Raw genomic sequence first — 10099 nt, 5'->3', positions numbered from 1 at the left:
AGTTATGTTGTCCACATAATGACTCATTAAGATAGCCCTGTCCAAAGTCCATCGGGTTTCCCCGAAACCCAAACGGACACCTACATGTTCTGTGCATTTATTTGGAGAACTAAATGCTTTTTATGCTAATTATTGGTTTAAATAGTTGAGTCTGGCGGGGTAAGGGTCTAACACTCTATTTTGCAGAAAATGAGGCACGAAGTCCCTAGATTTGGCATGGTAACCAACATTCATCCAAGGCTGCTAAATTGGTGGGAAGATCTCCACTCCAGTGATCGGACACTCGTCCGAAAATACTTAGGGAATCTGCCTTCTCTTCTAGAAATCTAGCCTGACAACAAAATCATAGAGGCTGCAACTCTATTCTGGGATAGTGACAGGTCCATGTTCCGCTTCGGGGACCTTGAAATGACTCCTTTGCTCGAAGAAATAGGAGGCTTAGCTGGTATTCCTTGGGAGACTCCGGGTTTGCTTATGCCAGAGAATTGCAAGGGTATGGGTTTCCTTAAGATGATGGGACTGAAGAAGAACCCAGACTTTACCTGTTTGAAAGACTCCTACATCCCATTCGACTATCTGTACGAGAGATACGGCCATAGCAAGTCATACCGCACCTACTCAGATGAATTTGTCCTCACCTCACTGGGGCATATTTACATAAGGGTCTTCGTATTCATGTTTTGTTTCCTGGGGATGATAGTGTTCCCTATGAAGAAGGCTAGGATACACACCAGACTGGCCATGGTAACCAAGACTCTGATGGAAGGAATTGGCGGACAACCTTTCAGTATAATGCCCATGATTGTTGCTGAGATATACCGGGCTCTGGACAACTGTCAGCGAAAGGCCAGTCATTTTGAGGGATGCAATTTATTACTTCAGCTCTAGCTAATGGAGCACCTCCAGAAAGGAGAATACCGACAGGAGATCTTACACAGAGACTGGGATAATCACATTGCCTTCCACCAGCCAAGGCGTATGAATTATATGCCTAACATGTTCGCTCAGCCAGAGGACGCTGGAAGATGGGTGGAGCTATTCGAAAATCTAAAAGAAAACCAGGTATAATGGATGGTTGAATGGTTCCCTATGGAAGAATTCATTGTTCGATCCCGAGACACACCATTTCTCATACTCATTGGTCTAAGAGGAACTTATCCCTATGTTCCCCTCCGAGCCATGAGGCAGGTGGGAAGAAATCAAATCATACCAAGGGTCGACAAAATGAGTCACTTTAGGGCTGACTTCAAGGACAATGATAGCCCTCACAAATGCCAAGCTCAACACATGTGGCATTGCAAGCTCGTTTTGGGGAAATAATCTATTGAGCCAGACAGGTATCACGCTCGTAGCGTGCCGCACTATTCGGTTTGGTTGGAAGATAATCACAATGGTATGGGTCAGCCCGGGTTCATTCACGGACACAGAATCATCGACGAGAAAGCAGAAGCACGGGTTAAGTACAATCAACTGCACAAGAGAATTCGAGAGTGTGAAAGTGAGCATCGGGAAATACAAGAAGCCCATCAAAAGTTGATCGAAGAATGGAAGGATATGGCTGTCAGCGCCAACAAGCAACAAGGGTATTTGGAGCGGGGTCTAGTGGAGCTAGAAGGATAGTTCCTCAAGAGGATTGAAGATTGTCGAAATGCTGAAGGGAATGCAGGCGGACATTTGGCCCAAGCTTATCTGCTGCTAGGACTGCACGAGCTGGTGAAGCTATTCGAGGGGGATAAAGATACCGAATCTGGGGAAGGTCCTTCTGGGACCAAGTAGTTAGGAGTCCTTTATTTTGCTTTTAATAATGTAATAAGGCCAATGGCCACTAGCGACATTTTATTTTCTGTTATTTAGCATTGTTTGGATTCGTTTTATTTTTATCAATAAAATCAGGCATTTAGCATTATAAGTTCTCCAAATTAATTTGTCGCTAGGCCTACCTCGGGCACAACGAGGCACCCAAATTAGGACGCGATTTATATTCTTACACAATGTGTTTAAATATTGCAACATTTTCTTCTCATAACCCGCACTAACTTGTTACTTTTTTGTTTTTCTTTATTTTTATTCCCCTCCCCAAAGGTTAGTTCGTACATTCTGGCACCATCATCATACAGTACGAGATCCAAGGGCCCTCCACCTCCTCCTCCTCCGAGTCCTATCCGGAACAAGAACAAAGGTAGAATGGGAGATTCAAGCGCCAGAAAGGAAATTGAAAGAATTGAGATTCCTCAGGGTACCCCAGTTGCTAAGGAAACTGCTGCCCAACTTGAGCAGAAACTGTTGAAGTTACAAGAAGAACTGGATCAAGTTCGGAACTTGGCAAATTTATCATTCACTCTCACCGCTCCTGATGTCAACTTTCCAAATGCTCAAAATCCTGCACCTCCACAGAACACCCCACAACCACAGATGTAACCCGCTCATGCTCAACACTGCAACACATGCCACACTCCACTACTCATTCCTGAACCACTGAACACCACAAATGACCACCCCCACAACACTCCCATCTACGTAGATACCATACCCCACTACAATCAACCAATCTCAAGTGCACCTGAGTCTGATGACAAGGACTCTCTTATCAGAAACTTGGCAGCAGAACTCAAGAAGCTGACCAGCCGGGTCTAGGACATGGAAGGAAACAAAGGCATAAAGGGGCTGAATTATGAGGACCTCTGCATTCAACCAGATGTTGAACTTCCGGAGGGATACAAACCTCCCAAGTTCGAAATGTTCGATAGCACGGGAGATCCCAGAGTCCATTTGAGGACATATTGTGATAAGTTGGTCAGAGTCGGAAGGAATGAGAAAATCCGTATGAAACTCTTCATGAGAAGCCTGAAGGGGGATGCTTTATCCTGGTACATCAGTCAGGACCCTAAGAAATGGACAAGCTGGTAGGTATGGCATCGGATTTCATGGATAGGTTCCGATTCAATACAGAGAATGCACCGGATGTATTCTACATCCAGAATCTAAAGAAGAAGCCTACTGAGACATTCTGCGAGTATGCTACTCGTTGGAGATCAGAGGCTGCTAAGGTAAGGCCGGCCTTAGAAGAGGAACAAATGAACAGATTCTTCATCCGGGCTCAGGACCCACAATATTATGAGAGGTTGATGCTGATCGAGGGCCAGAAATTCTCCGATATCATCAAGCTGGGAGAAAGAATTAAGGAAGGCATTAAGAATGGTATGGTTACTAATCTTGAAGCATTGAAGGCCACCAACAAGGCTTTACAGTCTGGTGGCACGTCCAAGAAGAAGGATGTCAATGCCGTGATGGTCACACAGGGATCCAAATCACCACTAAAATACCACACTTACCTGTCACCTCCACTTACATATCATCCTATCCCAAATTACCAAGCACCTGCACCCTCTTACCAAAATCCACCACCCATTTACCAATCATCTCCACCTCCCACATATCAACCCACTTCACCCAGATACTCTCAACTTGCACCCGTTTACCAAGTTTATAATGCCCAACCCTCTCACTACCAATCACCTCCCACTCGCCAAAATTTCCCTAGACCTAGACCAAATTTTGACCGCAGACCTCCCAGACAATATACAACCATCGCTGAGCCAATTGACCAGCTGTATGAGAAACTTAAAGCTGCTGGTTACGTCTCCCCTATCCCTGCCATAACTCTAGAAAATCCTTCCCAGTAGGTCAACCCTAATAAGACCTGTGTGTACCACTCTGGCATGAATGGTCACACCATTAACGAATGTCGCTTGTTGAAGGACAAGATTCAAACTCTGATAGACAATAAGGTTATTGTAGTAAAGGAGCCTGCTCCTAATGTCTGCAACAACCCCCTGCCTGATCACAGAGGTGGGGACATTCACATGATCGAGATTGAAGATGACTGGGACCCCAAGGGATCGATAGGACTGATTGCTGAGGATAATGAGCCAAAGAAACCGACAGTCACACTTAACCCGATTGTTGTGCAGAACCAGCCCTCTAGGGGCGATGAAGTAAACATGTCTATACCTCTCGAATTTGAAGCACCTTCTTCTGCGAAGGTGGTCAGGCCAATTGAGGTTGAGTTTGGGGCTCCAAAGGCACCTGTACCCTTTGAAGTTGTTGTGTTACCACCGAGGGTACCCATTCCTATAGCAATGTCAGACATAACACTGTTCCACTCAAATGCCATACCATGGGATTACACAGCTAAAGCAAGGAGGAAAGGAAAGACCAAGACGGGAGAAGAAATTTATGCATAGGGTATGACCAGAACAGGCAGGGTTTACACTCCAGAGCACCTAGCGGAGTCCAGTAAGAAAGCCTCGGGACGGACTACTAAAACTGGTCCTGATGATCTTTGGAGGAAAATACAAGCTAAGGAGTATTCGGTCGTTGAGCAGTTGAACAAAACACCAACACAGATCTCCATCCTAGCTCTTCTATAGAGCTCTGACGCACACAAAAATGCCTTGATGAAGATATTGAGCGAAGCTTATGTGCCCAGCAACATAACTGGGGGCGAAATGGCAAATATGGTAGGACAAATACTGGAAAGCCACAAAATCACCTTCCACGAAGATGAGCTACCGCCGGAAGGACTGAGTCACAACATGGCCCTACACATCACCGTGCAATGCGAGGATTACTTCATCACTAGAGTCTTGATCGATGGAGGCTCCAGCCTCAACATCTGTCCATTGATAACTCTTAGAACATTGGGAAAGATCCTGCACGAGATCAAAGAGGGGGCCATCAATGTCAAAGCCTTCGATGGGCCCCAAAGGTCTACTATCGGAGAGATCAGCCTATGCTTGCAAATGGGGCCAACCTGGTTCGACGTTGACTTTCAAGTGATAGATGTCCCAGCATCCTATAATTTGCTGTTGGGACGACCATAGATCCACGCCGCTGGAGCCATAGCATCGACCCTACATCAGGCAGTGAAGTTCGAATGGAATCACCAAGAGGTGATTATTCATGGCAATGGTAGCAACCCCATATATAGTCGCCAGACCATCCTGATGATTGGAGGCAGAAGGAGAATAGGCGGAGAAACATACCACCACATTGAAAGGGTCAACGTTGTAGACAAGGATAAATGGTGGGATAACAAGATTGAAAGTATCTTGAATTGGTGTGGGTACGAACCTGGAAAGGGACTCGGCAAAACCCTCCAGGGAATCACCAAGCCCATCAAGCTGAAGGAACATGGTACTACATTTGGTTTGGGGTATGAGTACACTTGGGAGGTGTTCAATCACTGGTCGCCATCATGGCACGGTCCCTACTATCCACTGGAGCATCTGATACCTCGCCTGGAACAGACTTTCCAACCGGCAGACATCATATATGGATCAGAGGAAGATGAAGCATTAGCAGCCATGAAGAATCTGTTCCTGGAGGATGATGATATGGACTAATGTGTTATTTTCGAGGAGGAAGGCCCTTCTATACAAACTGTGAACCAAGGAGAGCACCTCAGCAATTGGTCAATCAGAATCACCAGGACCCAGAAAGCTTCGGGGTAGCAAGGCTAAACAAAAGCACCATGCATCACATTTTACTTTTTACTAGCTGATTTTATTTCCTCATTGTCTTTAATTCTGAAAAGAGCTCTGATACTCAAAACAATTACGAATTTAATCGAAGCATTTCAGTTTATTATATATCTCGCTCTTATTATTTTTCTATCATTCACTTTATTTTACACAGCATTACTATTACTTGCATTGATGATGAACCAACGATTGTGACATGCAACGAGACAACGCAACAAACGAATACGGACTCAGAAGAGGATGATATACCAAAAGAGGTCGTTAGAGGAGTTGAGAATTTTGAAAATAGGTCTAAGTCTAACTTGGATGAAACTGAGGTCGTTAATCTGGGAGATGCAGAGAATGTCAAAGAAACGCGCATCAGTGTTCACCTGTCACCATCAGAAAAGAAAGAGTACACGGAGTTCCTAAAGGAATACGTTCCTAAAGGAATATGATTCCAAGGGGAAGTTCTCTCCCAATTGGCAGGGTCCGTACATGGTTCACCGGATTCTAACTGGAGGAGCCCTTATTCTTGCAGAGACGGATGGAGAAGTCTGGCCGAAGCCAATCAATTCAGATGCAGTGAAACGATATTATGTGTAACCGCTTATGATTCCCTTAATGATGTAATTTGAACTACGCCTGACCTGATTCCCATTTAAGAGGGGATACGTAGGCAGCCCTATGGGTTCGGTCACAATTTAATAAAAATTCCATTTTCCCCGCTATTGGAACTGGGGCAGAATTTTGAGGAGGACCCTCAAAATTCCGAAGATGATTTTATTTTAGTCATTCAGCACAACCATCAGAAATGTCTGCTCAGCAAAGTGGGGCAGAATTTTGAGGAGGACCCTCAAAATTTCGGAGCGAAAGAGGTTGCAATGTCTGGAACCACGTTGCAGTCGTTGGTTCATCTAAATAAAGTTATTTTCGATCATATATATACGTTATATTTACTAAATCATGCATAACTATTATCCGAATTGTTATTGTTTAGCGACGCTACCCCAATGACACACAATGTCAAGAGCCCGGGGAAGACGAACTAACCTTTCCCCTCACAGAACTCACGATTTTCTTTGGATGCAGGCACTCGACTTGCAATATCGTCAGGTATATTTATGTACACAGACCTTCCCAAGAATGCAACTTTTCAGAATCATCACTTGCCCGCAATTGCTATCCGTACACAATCTCCCCAGCAGTCATATTGTCATAATCGGCAATCAGCTAAGAGATCTTACTACTAATCATCCTTTTACATTCTTGCACTGCATAAGGCTACCTTTCTGCCTTCTGAGGTTAAGCTCTACCTCCATTTGCATTCTGCATAAGGCTACTTTTCTGCCTTCCGAAACTAAGCATTGTCTCCATCCTGCATTTCTCTGCATTGCATAAGGCTACCTTTCTGCCTTCCGAGGTTAAGCTCTACCTCCATCTGCATTTCTCTGCATTGCATAAGGCTACCTTTCTGCCTTCCGAGGTTAAGCTCTACCTCCATCTGCATTTCTCTGCATTGCATAAGGCTACCTTTTTGCCTTTCAAGACTAAGCTCTGTCCCCATCTGCATTTTGCATAAGGATAACTTTCTGCCTTTTGAGACTAAGCTCTGTCTCCATCTGCAGTTTGCATAAGGCTACCTTTCTGCCTTCTGGGGTTAAGCTCTACCTCCATCTGCATTTCCTGCGTTGCATAAGGCTACCTTTCTGCCTTTCGAGACTAAGCTCTGTCTCCATCTGCATTCTGCATAAGGCTACCTTTCTGCCTTCCGAGACTAAGCTCTGTATCTATCTGCATTTTGCATAAGGCTACCTTTCTGCCTTCCGAGGTTAAGCTCTACCTCCATCTGCATTTCCTACATTGCATAAGGCTACCTTTCTGCCTTTCGAGACTAAGCTCTTTCTCCATCTACATTTTGCATAAGGCTACCTTTATGCCTTCCGAGGTTAAGCTCTACCTCCATCTGCATTTCCTGCATTGCATAAGGCTACCTTTCTGCCTTTCGAGACTAAGCTCTGTCTCCATCTGCATTCTGCATAAGGCTACCTTTATGCCTTCCGAGACTAAGCATTGTCTCCATCTGCATTCTTTTTGCATTGCATAAGGCTACTTTTCTACATTTCGAGGTTAAGCTCTACCTCCATCATCATCTGAAATATCGCAACCTTTTATTTACGTCTTGCATCGGCTGAAAGATCACCACCTTCTACATTTCATGGACTGAGAGATCGCCAAATTGTCCAAAGGCGTCATTGTTCGGAGGCACCATTTTCATAGCCCGAGAACGCCATGTCATGGCCTGAGGACCCCATTTTATCTTTTGTATAACATTATTCAAAGGCATCATGGTTCAGAGGCACCATTCTCATAGCCCGAGAACATCATTTCATAGCCTGCGAATCCTTTACCATACGCCTCATGGCCCAGGACATCATGGTTCGAGGACGTCATCCTAACCGTCCGAGGACAGCATTCATGGTCTAATGGGAATTTGCATCACGTTTAAATTTACGCAAAATATGCGCTCGTATTGCTTACTTGCAGGTGCACCGGCTGGTAACGACCGTCTTAGCAGGAGCGATCCCGCTCCGGTTCCCGTGGCCTATCGATTTTTCAGAAAACCTCTCTCAATCTAAACATCGCGTTCGTCCGTTTCAAATCTCCATCGACATATTCCGTCAATGGTTCCTGAACTACATATGGCCTGATTCCTGTAAGACCGGGGATATGTAGGTGACTCAGAAACTAGAGCTCGGTGAAAACTCCTTTCAAATTGCCACTCCGGTAAAAATTGGCCATCTTATCTTTACCCGACAACTCTTTCATCCTTCCCGGGTAAAGAGGGGCAGTTGTTGATACCCAATTTTTCCCTATATATTTTTTATACTCAAAATACTTTCAAAATAGCATGTGTATGCATATATAAGCATGCCCAAGTATTTTTGTATTTTTCCCAAATTTTTAAAAGATTTTCAAAATCAATTTATTGTCTATTTTAACAGTACAAAATCCAATAATTATTTTCGAAATTATCATTTTAGTGAATAATTTATTTCCATCCTCATAGTTACACCAAAACATAATTAACGTGATTTTTGCATATTTGTACAAATTCATTTGATATTTTTTAAGCTAAATTACAAAAAATTGCAAATATGGCCTATATTACGATTAATAGCTTTTTGCAATCATAAAATCATTTCCATCATTTTTAGATTAATTTTTATATATTATTAATTAGCTTAGTGCTTTTAATTTATTTTTAAAATCATTTTACTATTTTTTATAAATAAAAGGGTAAACCTCGCTATTTAATATGTAGCCTCAGTTCATTTCAATTATAGCCCCATTACATTTCAATTTTAGCCTAAAAGTGACCCAATTTCAAACTCAAATTCGGACGACCCAATTCTTATTTTTACCCGACCCCTTAACCCATTTTCAAACCCGTCCGGATTTTCTTTTAAATCCTGGTCGTTGATCATTTTGATCAACGACCCTGATTCACCCTTTCCTTTTTTAATCCCCTAACCCCTCTAACCCTAACCCCATTTGCACAATGACGCCGCCTCTGAATCCCAAAACTCTCTCAAGACTCTCAAGGTCCTTCGGAACCCTAACCTCCTCCTACCTTGTTCTACCGTGTTTTCACCGGAGTCCATGGCTTCTCAGGCCATGGACAACCTATACTCACCTCCTCCGGCTCTTGCATGCCTGATGCTCGAAGGTTCGAGGCCAGACCTCGAAGGTCTTCACTCAGACCTTCACCGATTCGAAGATTCCGGCCATCTTCGGCCTTGCTCCGGCATACCATGGTGTTTTGAGCCTGATTCTGACCTCTCCGACTCAGATCGGTGACCTTTCCAAAGCTTTTTCTAGGGTTCTTGTGAAACCCTAACCCGTCGAGGTTTTCCCCGATATTTCTTTTAGATATGTTGTGTATCTATGCTCTACTTGAGTGTTCAAATGATTTCCCTAACTTTTCTTTCAAAAATTACTTTCCGAAGCCTCTTTTACCATCTAGGGTTTTCTGAAAATGCGTAAGTGTTTATCTGACTTTCTTCTCCTTTTCTTTTGTATGTATTTGCCTCTACTGTGTTCTTATGTTTTCCTTCTACCACGTATGTTCCTATACCGTGCTTTCTATATTCCGTTCTTGTATGTTCTGCTATTGTGTTTTCTACACTATGTCCTTGTATGCTTCTCTACTATGTTCTACTATTTTTTTTCTACCATGTTCTGGTATGTTTCACCTATTGTATTCTTCTATCGTGTTCTTAAGTGCTTTTACTATTTTTTTTTCCTTCTACTAAACTTTGTTTAAGCCTCTTCTAAAAGGATCTTCTTAAGCATGCTTCCTTCTACTGTTCTTATCAGGTTTTTTTCTCATCATGCTTCAAATTAGCTTCTTTACTCTGTTGCTTTGAACTCTTCTATTGTATTTACATGCTATTCATGAGTTATGTTGCTGCGAGAAGCATGTTAGAAGTTTCAGTTCTTTTTAGAAACCTCTGAACATGTTTTAATTCAACTGTTGGCCCTCTCATCTTTGCTTTATGGTTTTCTTGAACTGG

This window comes from Nicotiana sylvestris, chromosome 8 (assembly GCF_000393655.2).
Source record: "Nicotiana sylvestris chromosome 8, ASM39365v2, whole genome shotgun sequence".
Taxonomy (NCBI): domain Eukaryota; kingdom Viridiplantae; phylum Streptophyta; class Magnoliopsida; order Solanales; family Solanaceae; genus Nicotiana; species Nicotiana sylvestris.
The sequence above is the reverse complement of the archived record's forward strand: the minus strand, read 5'-3'. Positions refer to the sequence as shown.